Consider the following 16,162-nt stretch of genomic DNA (forward strand, 5'->3'; position numbering starts at 1 on the left):
ACAACAGAATACAACAGAAATTGTCAAAAAATCAAAGAGAGCAAACATTTTCAGTCACTTCGAAGAAACAAAGAGTGAGTTAAGCGAATTGTTCTCCCTTGACTCTGTTTGTCATCGTGCGCATTTGGTATATTCCTCGTCGTTCGTTTCGCAAATCTCCCCGGTCCATCTTGCCTCGCGGACAGGAATCAGAGATGGACCACGTAGGAAAGAATGAGAAAAGTAATGGGAGGTAAAAGAGCGACGAGTGCAAAAGGCTAAAAGAAAAGTGGAGAGAAGAGAGAGAGAGGGCATAAAAGAAGGACCAACAACTTTTCGAGAGGGATATATAAAAGGTGGAGGCGTTCACCCCGGTAGAGAGGAGTTGGCAGGACAACCACTGGACAGATACAGATATGCTAATATCCGAGTTGTTTACACGTGATATATAGCCGGACTGACGGATACACTGCGGGGCTTACGAGTGCTGATCTCGCGTGGCTTTCTTTTCTCCCATATATATATATACGCACATATAATATGTGTATATACGTTACACACGCCTTCGCATTGCCGCGCTGATCGCAAGCCGCCACCCTCACGAAATCAAGCGGGAGCATCGTGTCAGCAGCAGAAGGATCCCTGATTCAGGACCAGATTCAATTTGCTTGGCTGCTCGTTAAAAAGTCCTGCGTGAAACACATTTTTGCAACGTAGGCGATCGCCTAAAACTAAAGATATGTGTGCCTTTCAATTTTTTTCCCTCCACCTCTGGCAGATGCTTTATTAAATCAGAAACGAAACAGAAACACCTTTCACAGATATCATTTCAAAATGCAACGTCTGCAAAAATGACTGTCGGACATGAAAAAAGTCAGGTGTGAAAAGTAAAAATACCTTGTCGGAAGTAACACACACTCATTCAAATTCGTTTCCTTTTTTTCCTACAAAATATCAAAACTAAAAAACCTTTCTTCTAAACCAGAATCAAAATAGATATCAAACAACAGAATAAATCGGATCAATTAGATAGCATCAGAAAGTAAAAAAATTCATATCTTTCGTATTTCATCTTGGGCTAAATTCCCATTGCATGTTTCGCACTTTTGCACAATGATTTCATTCCATCTGTTCGATGCAATAAAAAAATCATTACCAGTTCTTGGGGAGAAATATAAACTGTAAGAAAAATGGGGCAAAGTCGAACTTGGGAATGGGAAAGAAGAAAAAGAAGATGATGATGATGATGATGATGATGATGAAAAAAAGAGGAAGATCGGTTGCACTCGGTCAGTTTACGGGACGAAATGAGTTTTTGAATTTGAGAAAGACACGCTACGTTTCAGATGAAGGCGACGAGGGGCGCAAAGCATATAATCACAGCAATTACCTTATACCGGCACGGGATCGCTTCCGAGAAGAAGGAGAACCGATGAAGAGTGCGATGATGACGAAAAATGATGAGCAACAATGATCAACACAAGATCAACTTTGCAGAATCTCAAAATTTTATAAATTTTACACTATAAATCATATTTCTATCATGCCAATGTGTATCACTTGTTTGAAGAAGAAGAAGAAAAAGAAGAATTACAAAACAGCCATAATATGTCACAATTTGAATGTAACCAAGTACCAAAGTAATATTATGCAAATATCTTCTATTTATATCATTCATCATATTGTGATATTCCATACTTTACTAATGCAATTCTACATAACACGTTTTCGAGCAAGTTTCCGCTTTATTCAGTCTGGTTGGGTGTCAGGTGACTTGTCGCGGAACTTAATACCTATTTACCAATCTCAATCTCCTTTTTCCTACGGGGCTGCGACTTTTCATTGCACCAATTGATCCTAAAGATTATATATACTCAAAAAATAGCGGCATCCTAAAAATAAAGAAAGCAAAGAGAAAGGTAAGATGAGTGAGAAGGGGAAAAAATCACATTCAAACAAGACCCGTATCGACGACTCGTAAGTAGGTAGAAGTTTTACGATGATCTTGCCATGGCATCAAAACCGACAGTACGATAAGCCGTCGTCGCTTTCTTATATTCGCATCATCCACAAAAAAGAAATCATTTCAAACATTCAAATTCAAATTACATGCATAGATTTTTCTTCCTTTTTCGTTGCTCTCTGAATAAGTAAAAATTCTAATTTCAATTTAGTGAATCACTTTTTGCTTTTGAATTAGTTAAATTTTACTAATTGGATACTAAACAAAATTTTTTTTTAATTCATTCTTTTCTATGTAACCAACAATAAAAAATTCGAGAATTAAAAATACAAACAACAACAAGAAACAAGATAGAAAAACGTTTGCAAAAAAGCACTTACAATGCAGGCACAATCGATAAAAATAAAAATCAGGAAGAATCGAATTCTTCTAACAGAACAAACTCATAAAATCTCTTAACGATCCATAATTTTGTAACCTATAATACACACACATATACGGTATGAAGAAGAATTCTAGGATCTCGAAAAAATATCGCCTATATAGGAAGGTCAAACGAATAATCAGCGAGAAACCCTTTTAGAAATACCATCCATTATATTTCGTTGATTATTTACGAGCACTCAAAATAAACCAGAGATAAAACCTTTCGCATATAAAGAAATGTAGATGAGGCGCGCGCGCGCGTGTGCCTACGGTCAAAATCCAGGAAGAATAATATATATATATGAAGAGTTTGTCGACCCTCGCAATATTCACGACCTTCGCTATTCACATATTATCATTTTCCAAATAATCCTTTCATTTCTTTTACCCCTTTTTCTCTATTGTACCATAAACCTACCTAAACTCATTAAAAAAAAGAATCCTATTTCAAAAAAAGGAACTCTAAAGAGAGTTTTTTGAAAAAAGATAAAACACTTTGAAAAAAATTAAATGGACAAATCATCAACAAAGTGTGATTGCAAAATGAGATTTTAATGGCTCTTAAAATTGACACAGCACGTCCTACACATGTTTCGTGAGAAAAAGACATGTTTTTTTTTTATTTTTACAAACAGAGAAAGTCGATTTATCGTTTACCAAAATATCCTAACGAGGAAATTATCAAGGTACATGCAAAAAGGCTTAACCCCCATTTATTTCAATATTGGCCGCAGAGAGTCGTTTTTATTTTGACTTGTCGAATTTTATATATTTTATATATTTTTTGCTAATCTCCGCAACTCATCCTAAAATTTACAAGTTGTACAACAAAATCTAATAATTCACGATAAAGCTATTAATATGCAATAGTTATTTGATGTTGAGTCATCAATCGTTATTAACACCTACACATCAATATACACAAACACATATATAAATATATATATATGTCTTATGGAAATGTTGATACTTAATTTAATAAAACTCCCGTCGTTCCTATAACTCAAGACATCACGCGCAGTTTATGAATCACATTTCAGACATACTTCACATATTTATCTTTTCATTATATACCTCTATGTGTTTTTATCTTATTCTAAAAGTCGGTTCTAATAAACAAAAAAAAATCAGTCAGAGAGGCAGCGCCTCCATTAAAGGGTTTAATATTAATTTTAATTACAAACAGTTACTGTGGTAACCCTTTCTAAATATTTCCGAAATATAAAACCGACAAGAAAATTAAAAACGAATTTCCTTTTCCAAATATTTTTTGTTCGCCATGTTAGACCGACTAGAAAAAAAGTACAGCATCATCTATATTTAAAAAAAAATACGAGAAACGAGTAGCTGATGGTGAGTTGAATGCATGGAAAGGAAAAGGCAGCACATTGATTTCACGTTGGCGGAATAGAAGAAGAGTGAAGATATAGAAAAAGAGCCACGAGAGAAAAAGAGAGAGGGAGAGAGAAAGAAATAAGAGACAGAAAAAGAGATAGAGTAAAATATGTAAGGAGAGAGAGATGTCGAGATTGAACCGTAAAATGAGAAACAATTAAGCTTTTATAGAGTTACAATCGAAGAGGCAGCACACATATAAGATGCCGTTCTCTCTCTTGCATGGTCTTCACAGCGGTCTGTTACAACTTGTTACAAACCCTCAAGGTCGAGAATGTGCGGGAGAAAGAGAAAAGAAGGAAGGGATATCCGATAGGTGCCTAGATTTTTATGCGGTCACGCGTATGCGTGCAATCGTCAAGCGAGTGCACACCAACACTGTCACGATATCAATTTATGTGAATTTATCTCAGTATTGGTATATACACGAGCAGCAAAATAACCCACCATAAGGTCCAAGAGCATGACGAACCACTCTCATCTTCTTTTTCATCCTCTCTCTCTCTCTCCCAACTAACCATCGATCTCACATTAAACCTTCCCGCATTTCTCGCATTTCGCGCTCAACCAATAACGTTCTATGCGAAAATATCTCACTGAATTAAAAAAAAAAAAAAATGAAATTCTGCTTTGTTTGGATTGCTTTAAAATTTTATTTTGTATTTCAAATTAAAAAATTACCTCTTTTTTGGAAAAGATATCCTGTCATCTATGATATATGGTAGATAATCAGTGCAAATGTTACACTCAAGTTGGAAGCAAAACACAACAGGTTTCTGTTAATATCTAGTCGACTTACCTGAAACAAGAAGAAAATCAGTGTTAAAGATTTATTAAATCCATAGAGGGAACAGGTAAGTGCAGTTGTCAACGTTTCTCAAGTCAACGAAAACTTATAATTGACAAAAAATGGAACAAAAAAAAATAATAATCTCTAATCGTTAAATCATTCCGCACGCCAATCAAAATTTCAGTCAATTATTTTACAATCTTTATAAAACGTTAAATTACTTATTTATTTAATTACATTCTTTTACATGATTTCACTCATTTTTTTGTTCCATTTTAAAAAGTTTAAAGTCATTGATAATATTTTTTAAAAATATAAACATACTTTTTTTATAAACATACACAGACAAATCAATTATAATTATATAATCCAATTTTGATTACAGAAAGTGATAAAAATATAAGTGCATGCATGCAATTTATTTTCCTCCAAGGGAGACATATGGTACCGTCAACATTGCAAAAGGCAATTTTACGTAGGCGGACACAGTCCTTTTACATATATATATATACACATCTTTAGAGAGACATTCCACAATTTGATTTTTTCATTGCTTTGCAACTTTAATACAAATCTATCGACCTAAATCTCCCGGAACGAAATGCTACTATATCTTTGGACAAGCATCATGATTGTATAAACCTATCATACAAGTAGAAGTGCGTGAATAACAGGATAAGCAACAAAACGACATGATTATATTGAATAACATTTTGAAAATGTAAAAAATTATATTTTTTATCATAAAAATCATTTTTATCAGAAAACAAGCAGCTTTCTCTGAGCGCGAGGGAAAGATCATGAGTTGAGGATATATATAAACATATACATATATAAAAGGTGAGTATGCGTCTTCTGAGATAAGCCTGGCTAATGTGGAACGACAGGGATCAACGGACTCATATTGTGGGCAGTAGTCTTTGGTACAAGGTTGCATTCACTGTCACATTCGTGAGTGTAAGGTTAGCCTTGTTTTCATTAAATGAAGATAAAATAAAACTCAACTTGGCAACAGAGTATGAACTTTGCTTATTATATGAACCTACACAAACTAGTTTGGCATCAGATAGCTAAAAACTTATTTAGTCTCGCTTAAGAGTATATATTTTTTAAACTCACAAAATCCCAACTCTACTTGTAGTTCAATTTACATAATTAACTTATCTTCATGCAGTAGTGACAATCCTTTCAATTTGTGCAATGTGCAAATTTTTTTTCATTTCCCCCCCTTCCTACAATCTTTATTAAATTTGCAAAAAAAGAAAATAATTTCTCTTTACATCAAGTTTAATATTTAACAGAAAAATTTTACTTTCCATAATTTTATGAATTTACTTGTAATATAATACACATTATTATAATATAATGCATAATATTATAATAATAAAATGAACATTCTTATAATATAATGTATATTATTATAATGATGAATATATTTTTTCAGTCAAATAAATTATTTTACATATTTAAAAACCTGCTTCATTTACCGCAAAAAATCTGTTAATAAATTAGTTCTAAATAATCTGAATATAAAATATTTGAGATGGAAAATAATTAATAACAATAATAGTTTAATGAAGAAACAACAAAATAAAAAATTTTTTTTAAAATACTAAAAATTATTTAATTATGCCGTAAATTTTTATTATAAAGTAAAATTTATAACGGTTGACATAATTCCGTTTGAAATAACAAAATTTTATTGCGTGAAATAACTATTACTTTACTGCATGTCAGTTATTATCTAACAGTTACATATATAATGTAACAAATAACAGTTATATGAAACAAAAATATCGAAATTTTGTTATATTTTACATATTCTTCCCAGAAAAAATAAAATACCTAAACTAATATTTAGCAAGTGTTTGTTCTTTATGTCACTAATTAACAAAGTGATTAACAAGTCCATAGCAATTTTTGTCGAGTGAATCTTCTCACTAATGTCGAGATAGTTATATACATATATAGTGAATAGTTAATAATAGCTCAAGAAGATATTTTTTACGAGATTATACACTATGAATTACTATTATTCATGAAAGTTTATGTAGAGGAAGTAATCTTAATCACTATACGGAGATGCGGGTGGGTTCCATGTAATATTACACAACCTCAACATTACGAAGTTACTTTACGAGCGACTCTCGTGTTTTGTAGCAATTTGCAAAATGCACAGTGTTTTATACGTCAATTGACTGCTTTTTCCCGGTCACAGGGAATTTTTTTCTAAAAAAAAGAAAAAAAGAAAAAAAAAGAAAAGAAAAATTTCAATTTATTCCCCGCGCGCTTCAATTTTCTTTCAAATATAGAAAAGGACTCTTTCTCCCTTCGTATTTATTCAAGTGATAAAAATTTATCAGCAATCAATCTTTCAGCAAATAATCCCTTGGAGCAATAATTGCTGACAGTAAATGATCATATATATGTGTGTATCTGTGCTTGGTTAAATGATATTTACAGTCTCAAGAGCCAAGAGTAGGTGACTCGATTTACAGTATAACCATGTAGGTACCAGCATTATAGATCGCATTCACGTTTTTTTTCAACTCTTTAATGCTACGACTCTTCAAGCTAACCTTAAACCGACTTGGATTCAGCATCATCAGTATTTAGCAAATTAACGATTCTCCAATTTTTCACTATTCACTCAGCCTTAACTTTATAGAGTTGTTTCAGTGGTATTCAGCCCTCGATACTTTTTTTACATTTGTTCAAGTCAAATTGTTCAAAAAGCGCCTAAAATTCACGAAAAATAATATACAAAATTTAGTTAGAATTTTTCATTTTAAAATTCAAATTCGGTAGCTAAAAATTCCATAAAGTTTTAAAAAAATCTGTCAAATTCGAAAAATGAAACATTCGTATAAAAAATAATTATAAATAAAATTAAAAATGAAAATTCTAACTAATAATTTTTATGGGATAATCATGGGCCCCTAAAATTAACTTTCAGACCCCCCCTCCCAAAAAAATGATTTATTGTCTATCTATATCAAAAATACTGGTTCTTATATCGACTATCCCTTTATCTAAATATAGAGAAAATATTTAATGACTGGAATATCCACACGGGGATTCGTAGTGATCGAATAGGGATTATCGATACGTAGGCGTGTATTATTCACAGTGCGGTTGATAGCATAAAAGAGCAATGATGGCGCCTTTATCAGAAAATACTGGATCGTACATATAGATGATGCACTATTCTTACCAAAAGCATTGATTCTTATACAAGTCTCTGTAAACTATTTATTGTTTGCAATATATATATATATATATATATATTTATAACCGTTAGAAATTCTCACAGGATCAGTAAAATGATCCTTATTGCCAATCGACGTTCCACCTCATATAATCTTTATTTCATACCGTTAAAACAAGTTCGCTCGTCGGAACTTGATAAAAATTTACTTGTCGAAAAAATATATTTTACACCTTTATATAGTAACATTATTTCATTCCGGATGTATTTTATTACTGTTATATATCAATCACACTGTAAAGCAATTTAATCAATGGCTTTAATAACTACATTGGTCTCCTTTAAATTTACGATTATTGCATTATTTAATTTAATCGAATTTTTTCTCTTTTTTTATTGATTCGAATAAAATCAGTATGTATGCAATTTGTGTAGAAAATAAAAAATACTAATCCAATAATGTCTTTACTAATTGCTAAAGCAAAAATTCGGCTAAAATTTTCCTAACTTTTAACTAATTTAGATACAGAGAATAAATATGATTACAATTTTTACGAATAAAAATCAAATTAAAAAATATATTTTTTCCCTTTTCTTTAACGAAAGAACATATATACTAAAGTTGTTTTTTGCCAAGGCCATCTCATACCGAATCTCTTTGAAATCGAATTAGATTCGCTACTATCAAAACGACGTGACACCGTCATCGGTATTCCTGAAGCGGTAAAGGAGGAGGCGCGACAAGATTTCCAACTTAAAATTCTTGCCGATCTCTAAAGGGCTCTTCGTTAACCGGCACGTTTAAGACTCTCTGAAAATATCACCTTCGCCTTCGATAAAAAAACGAGGAATGCCCACATCACGAAAATAAATAATGTCTACAAACGTATTTGCCAAACTTGCGCGTATGTTTCCATTATACATATATATATATATATATATATATATATATATATATAAAGAGAAAAAAAAGTAAAGAGGGAAAAAAAATTAAGACCATATTCTCTTTTTTACCCTCAAAAAGAAGAATATCATCCAAAATGTATATAAAAATCGTTCAATAATCGATATTTAATTTAAAATATGGCAACTCTTATTAACTTTAAATTACAGGACGGATTGTAAAAGTCTGCCCAATTGAGATTCCATGCCTCAAAAAAAAGAAAAAAAATATTTTTATATAGAATTACCATCAAACAACGATTACTTTATCGAATCAAAAATCTTCGTTTGCTACATTTTCCTCTTTACGAGTATTAAAGTGACCATGCGACCAATAAGGAAGTGCCTTAAAAAATATATGTGTATACAAATTCTTAAATAAGAAAGCGATCTCATAAAAACGACATTTCTTTTTAAAAAAACGTTGTAAAGCAACTACAATATATGAATTTCGATATTTAGATATTTAAATTAAATATTTTTCAGTTACCGAAGAATATTCCATACAATATACGTTATACAATTAATGGGCATGTATGAGCAGTAAATATGCATATTTTAACTATAGAGTAATAACTACAAAGATTCTAACTATTTTAAATAAATTTCTATATATATATGTGTGTGTGTGTCAATTTAACTGCATGAAATTTTATGGGGGTCAAAATATAATTAAAATATCAGAGGCGCTAAAGGTACGAACTACAATTAGTCAATATTTACTGTCTTTGAGGAAAATTCCATTGCCGATCGATTATTTACGTTTCGTTATTGAAAAGATAATAAATATTAATTCACGACAATGTTGATTACAATTATCAAATAAGAATATAGTATAATAAAATAAGAATTAAATTAATTAAAAATAAAAAAATAAAAATAAATAAAATAAAAATTAAGAAAAACCTTGAAATATCCAGCTCGTTTTCAATTTCTCCCTCATGGTGCTGGTGATGACCAATGGTTGCCTGGGATCACGCACAATTTAAAAAAAAACACTCCCGAAAAATAATATATTACAAAATAACCGATCGCGATTTTTAAAATCTTTCAATGAATTTTAGAAAATTATTTTACACTTGTGTACTAAAAAAAAAAAGACGTAAACTTTCGAATTAAATTTGTTCAAAGATAAAAGAGCCACGTGTTCACGGGTCGAATTTCAAATTGCAACTCACAAGTTTGGAATAAATGTACAAGACGACGACCGCCCGCCCTCTGTTTCCACCCGAATATAAACACACCGCTGGGCAATGTTCAGATAATACCAAGGTCGCACACAACTATTGGTAATTTAAATTATTTCTAAATTAAAAATACCACTTTTACTAAATATTATTAATTGACGAATTAAATAATAATAATAAAAATACTATTCTAAGAGCAGTATAAAAGTACCTAACTTCAAAAAAAAACATTTTATCCATTTCCTTATCAGCTACATAAATTTGAAGTACTTGCATCAGTTATCCGCATACTTCACTTACATATGTATATATTGACTACCTCAAGAAAAAAATATATGTATCTAACTGTAATGATTTGTCCATAGAAAAAAGGAGAATATATATATATATATATATATAATTTCTTAACCAGGAAAATATATAGAATAGCAGAGAATAATGTTGAGCGTGTAACGGAAAGCAATTCTAGAAGATAGTTTTTCCTCCAAGGTTAATATACCCTTTTATCACCTTATCGTTACACTGCAGCTATTTCTCGCTATTCCGGCCGTGCCTCAGTTGAAAGCTTAACGGGAGGCCAACCAAATATATTTATAAACTCTAAGTCCTTCTCAGCAAGAGATCAGAGCAAGGACTAGGATCGTTTAATATGTACATCGTCTATATACAATATAATCACGCACTTTAGGCCTACCTCTATCCGTTAATAAACGAGTCTATAAATTTATAATTCGCAAAAAAATATCCCAACCTATTGGTAATTAAGATATCTACTTGTATTCCCGTATAACATTAAAAAGCGAACTTGTTGGAAAGTGTGTTCTAAACTTTATTTTCTTCCAATATTATAATTTTATAACATATGTTATGTAATATATTATATTTTATATTATTATTAATGTTAAATATAATATTAATATTTTAATAATTATATTATAATTATAATATTATTACATGCCTCACATTATCCAAGCCTTGGAGACTCTTAATTACAGTGTACCGCAAAAAAAAGCCTCTCGTAGAAGTAATTTCAGCTAAGCCCCTTTCGCGAGTCTAATTAAATTTTCGTACAACAGAAAAAAAAGAAGAAAAAAGAAGACGAAGAAGAAGGTACCAACTCTTTCGCACAAGAAGCTAAGACCATCAGAATCTTCTCATCCTCTGTCTCTCGTCGCTCATCTGCGCTTTTCTTTTCTCCTTTTACTTCCAGGGGGAATCATAAAAATTCTCTCACTCAAGAGTTAATGAGTAATTTACGAGACTTAGTTTCCTGTACAACAGAGAAATTTCACAATTTTTTTTTCTCCCTTTTTTTGCAGGGATTCCAAAAAAAATTATCAAAAGATAGAAATTCCTACTGCGTCAAAAAATAACAAAAAAAATTTTCCATCAAAATAAAAAACGAAAGAAACCTTTTTTACAATGTAAAAAAAATTATAAATATTCAATCTATCTCGAAACTATCACTTTTTGAAAAATTTTCCGTAATTTCGATATCGAGTCGTAAAGTTTTATAATACATCTATGGGATTAGTATTTGCAAATCACTTTGACAGTGTTTAGTGACCTATTAATTTGCATAAGTAGGTGTAGTGCTTGGCAATGCGGAAGAAAATGAGACCTGGACCATCAAATATGATGCACATCACAATTTAATAATCTCGATAAGATAGTGTCAAGTTTTCTCGCTTTTATATTATTTTATATATTATAAACATACAAGTGTGAAACTGATATAGCCTTTGTAAACTCCACAAGACTTTATATTTGACGGTTAAATTGTCGTAAAAACATCTATAACCTATGTATTCATTTGTAATTTACAATATATACACAATGTTACGATCCATGTAATACTCGAATTATTTCCAATAAAAATCCCATTCACGATTTATTGAAAGTCATAAAGTAAATCAATATCATTAAGTCAATATCCTAATATATAAATCCGAGATTACTACACACCAATATAGAAAACACATAATAAAAAGAGGAACAAGATTATAAAAACATAAACAACAAAAAATAAAATTTCCAAAAAAAAGATATTGAGTCCATCAATCAAAAATTCAAGATGATGGTTTTAGTGCTATATGCGAATAAAACTTGATCTTTTTGCTATGAAGTTTGAATCTCGAATGTTCCCACCCTCGTGTCTGGGGAGTGATCGGTTGCCCGACGACCTCGAGGTTAAGGTTAAAAAATCCCAGCAAGAGTTGCTCGCACATTCGCATGTCGAAAGTATATGTATATGTATATATAGAAACGTCTGAATACTTTTTTTTCAAACTGCGACCTTTTTGACACTCGTGAGGCGTTTGGGGACACTTTAGCAGATCACGTTAAATCGTAGAATTAGCCCCCCTCCTCTTAGCATAACTTACGGTATTTATATCATAAACCTGACTCTCACCCTGACCTCCGAGCCTTATTTATAACTAAAGACAGGTTCACAGCACACTTCTTCAAATATATATTCTCGTGTATAACAATTTTATATATTTATATATTTCTCTTCATTCCTCGAGAATAAATTTTAATATATACACTGACCCATCAAATCGTTTGGAAATTTTTTTTCCCAAAAAGTGTCACAAAAAATAAGAAATAATTTTACTGAAAATAAAATGAAAAATTCTGTCAACAAAGAATGAGAATAGTTTTCATTTCAAGAAAAATTTGAAAAATGTGAGAGGGATTGGACAAATGAGCTGTCTTGAATGTATTATACATATTTGACGACCTATTGAAATTATAAAGAAAAAATTTAAAGAAAGAACGTAATAGATTAATTTAAAGAATTGTTAGATCAAAGATTTTGTATACTAAAATTTTGAAAGTGGAAAAAAAGATTTTCGGATGATCCCATTAACGGAGGATTTCAGCTACTGAATTACAATTTATGGATATACGATTGCCAACGGCTGACAATGAGAAAAAGGGATATAAGAAGAGGAGACGTCGAAGAAATAGAGGATGTGAAGGATATGAGAAAAAGGATCCTGTCGGTGATTCCTGTGCGTCTGTAGGATGTTCGGAGGCGTGGAAGATTTTTTGCTCCCTATATATAGGGATCCTCTTTTCGTGCACCCTCTCTCTCTTTTATTTTTTTTCCTCCTTCCTATATACCTGGGACGATGCACTAGCACGTTCATTGTGCCGCAACAAAGCTGCACTTTTCTAACAGATCCCGGGCCTAATGGATAATTAATTTTTGATAAATCGTCCCGTCATGACTGGCGTAGCTCCACGGCCTAATTTGTTTTTCGATTTCTCACAAAAGGATATGTAAGGTTCTCTTTGCATCTTCTCTTTTAAGCGTCTTTCATACTATACACACTCTTTCTCTTTCTTTCTTTTTTCTTTCACTCTTTTTCTCTCTTCTGGAATTTTCAAGTATTATTTTCACGATTAGTCGAATATGAGGAAATCGGAATTCTGTCATGGTTCGAAACCTCATTTAAATAAAAGATTTATGAAAAACATGAGAATGCTACTTTTCGAATATTCACTAATCACTCTTGAAGCACTTAACAATTTTAAACATAATATTCAAATTCTTAAGTTTTTGCAAAAAAAAAGTAAAATTTCGTTCAAGATGATTGGAGAAAACGATATACATAAAAGAATTCCTAAAATGGCAATTGACAAACAATTTCGTAAAGCCTAAAAAATAACATAGATGACTATTATAATAACAGTGATTATAGTGTCAAAAGTTGTTGGAGTGTAATTAGACATTGACTGGAATGTGGCATGTTTAGAAATGAGCTTGAAGCTGCGCGAGCAAGAATGTGCCTCGCATATAGGGGGATAAGAGCAAGGTCATTTATGGAGCGAGGGAGTGAGAGAACTATAAATGCTGTATAGTAATATAGACTTGTATAGATGTGCAGACGGTCTAGAAGTGTAGAATAAAAGTATAGGTATAAAGGCAACGAGAGCTATATAAGCGAGCAACGAAAGAAAACGAAACTAGCCCGAAGCGCTCGCGTGGCTACTCACAAGTATCAAGCGTATTTTCTTCTTCAACCCGCGCACGCAACACTATATGTATATATACCATGAGTGCAAAATCAACAAGTGTTACCCCAAAACACATGTATATTACTGCAACGTCAACCAAAAAAATTTTAATCCTTTTAAATTCTATTATTTTATTCCCGGGGTCGATTATGTAATTCCACTTTCACTGCCATAATTCCAGTCGCAAATTGAAACGAATTTGGAACGAAAAAAACAGGAACAAAATAAAATTTCTTGAATATATATTTCAAGTTTTATATCATTCACAAAAAATGTGTCAGACAGTAAAAACACATCACGTATATACTTTAATTTCGACACAATTAGGAAGAAGTATTATCTTTTTGTTGACGTTTCCTACTTAGGTGGTCCTCTAAGTCTCGAAACAAAAGGTCGTGACATCCTCAGCAAGAATAAGACACGACGTTGTCGCGAGCGCGAACATGAGCTTCGTTCTCTCTCTCTCTCTCTCTGTTATTGAAAGCCATTTGCGAGAAAGAGACCTACCTATGCAGATGCGGGACCTTCATGTAAATGAGTATTCCGGGACTTACACCGTCGTAATTAGAAAGATAAAGAAACAAACTATGTGGTGGTTGTCGCTATTTTAATTAAAAATTATTAACAAATTTTCACTTTACTGTTATTTAGAAAGAAAAATACAAAAGAAAAATTCTCGTCAAAAAAATGACATTTAGAAAAGAAAAATTCTTTCAAGGGAAAAAAATGAGTTTCCTGTTTTTAACGAACAGGTCCTGTATAATTTTGAAAAAAGGTGTAATTTGGTAGAAAAGGGAAATGACTATTACAAAATGTGCAGCTTATATATACAATGCTCGCGCAACAAATGGCAAGCGCATTTTCATAAAGGGAAAAGGTCATCCAAAAAGAAAGAGGCGTTTTGTTTCCTGCCTTTAATACTACAGTCCTATAATCATGGGGGAAAATCTTAATTTGGAAAAATGAGGCAATGACTGGTACAAAATAGTATATATAAAGATCAAAGCAGATAATAAAAAACCATCCAAGTTGCTCTAAATCTTCAGCAATAATCTTTCCTTAACGTCTTCATTATTCCCTTACCATATTCATTATTTAATTAGCATTTTTAGACAGAATAAATGTATCTCAATGTCTAAATTCCAACTATTTCATCAGTGAAATCTCTCTTGATTCAAATTTAGAGAGTTTGTTATGGATAGAGCAAAACACAAATTTAATCGAATAAAAAAAGTTCAACATTGTAAAATTAAATTACAAGTTGAGCAAGATAAAAATTGAAGTTAAAAACAATTAAGGTATACAGAAGATAAAAATAAGCAAGTTGGCCTGAGATCGTTATGAATCGGCGGCAAGGAGTTGGAGTATAGAAACAGAAGAAGAGAGAGAGAAAATTACCTCTAGGACTTTGGTTTGGGATGAAAGAGAAAGAAAGAGAGAGAGAGAGATTCGTGTAGGATGAGTATATAGCGAGTCCAACTTCCAGACACTCGAGACACGCAGAATGTGAGCGAACTGCCGAGAGACGGTAGTCTAGTGGAATTGCACCACTAAAGCTCCGTCATGTCACGGCCAAAAGAGCACTCATCCTTCTTTATCTTGCAGCCCTCTCTCTCTCTCTCTTTCTTCCCTTTTTTGCATTTAAAATTCCTTCAACATACAACAACGAGACCGTGTCGTGTCACGAAAATCGGTACTGGTTTTGATCTTAGCAACATCTTGCCAGCGTTCGTGTAAACCAAATTGCACCACTAAAATAATTTACTCTTAGAGTCGTCTTTTTTTCCACTCCACCTTTCCCCTGGCTCCATGCTATATCTACCTTAAAAGATCGTCATGCCCCTGAGTCGCAAAATAAAAACTGACTTTATACTTTGTCAAAAAAGAAAGTGTCATTTGTTTACAAAATTATTCTTTGAAATTATGTTTACAAAAAAATTACTTATTTAAGTTTACTTATAATTATCTCCAATCAAACTTTAACGTTTACTTGAAAAAAATTAATTTTCCCATAATCATTATTAAAAACCCAAATAATTAATATCAAGCAAAAATTAAAAAAAGAAGCATAACCCTAATATAAACAAGAATTTTTAATAACTCTTAATGTCGAAAAAAAATAATTAAGCAAATAAGCCATGAAGAGAAGAAACACGATGACGAAGGGTAGATGAAAGTTGTTAAAAATGTTTGTTTTAAACCGCGTGCTTTACAGTCCATAAATTAGAAATCTGGAATAAAGTTGG

At 31.8% G+C, this 16,162-nt stretch overlaps 1 protein-coding gene across 2 annotated transcripts in view; it reads right to left on the reverse strand.

Moving 5' to 3' along the window:
• Nucleotides 1–16,162, reverse strand: part of LOC127278257 (protein dachsous) — a 243,245-nt gene that overhangs the window by 208,292 nt on the left and 18,791 nt on the right. The window contains exon 1 of one of the 2 annotated variants that reach the window (XM_051299873.1): nucleotides 9,610–9,926. The exons of the other annotated variant lie outside the window; for it this stretch is intronic. The gene's annotated coding sequence lies outside the window, so the exon portion shown is untranslated. Of the gene's footprint in view, nucleotides 1–9,609; nucleotides 9,927–16,162 lie in introns of those variants that run through there. 2 annotated transcript variants of the gene reach the window in all.

Source organism: Leptopilina boulardi, unplaced genomic scaffold (assembly GCF_019393585.1).
Source record: "Leptopilina boulardi isolate dan_hultmark-lab unplaced genomic scaffold, ZJU_Lbou_2.1 LbouV2_202, whole genome shotgun sequence".
Taxonomy (NCBI): Eukaryota; Metazoa; Arthropoda; class Insecta; order Hymenoptera; family Figitidae; genus Leptopilina; species Leptopilina boulardi.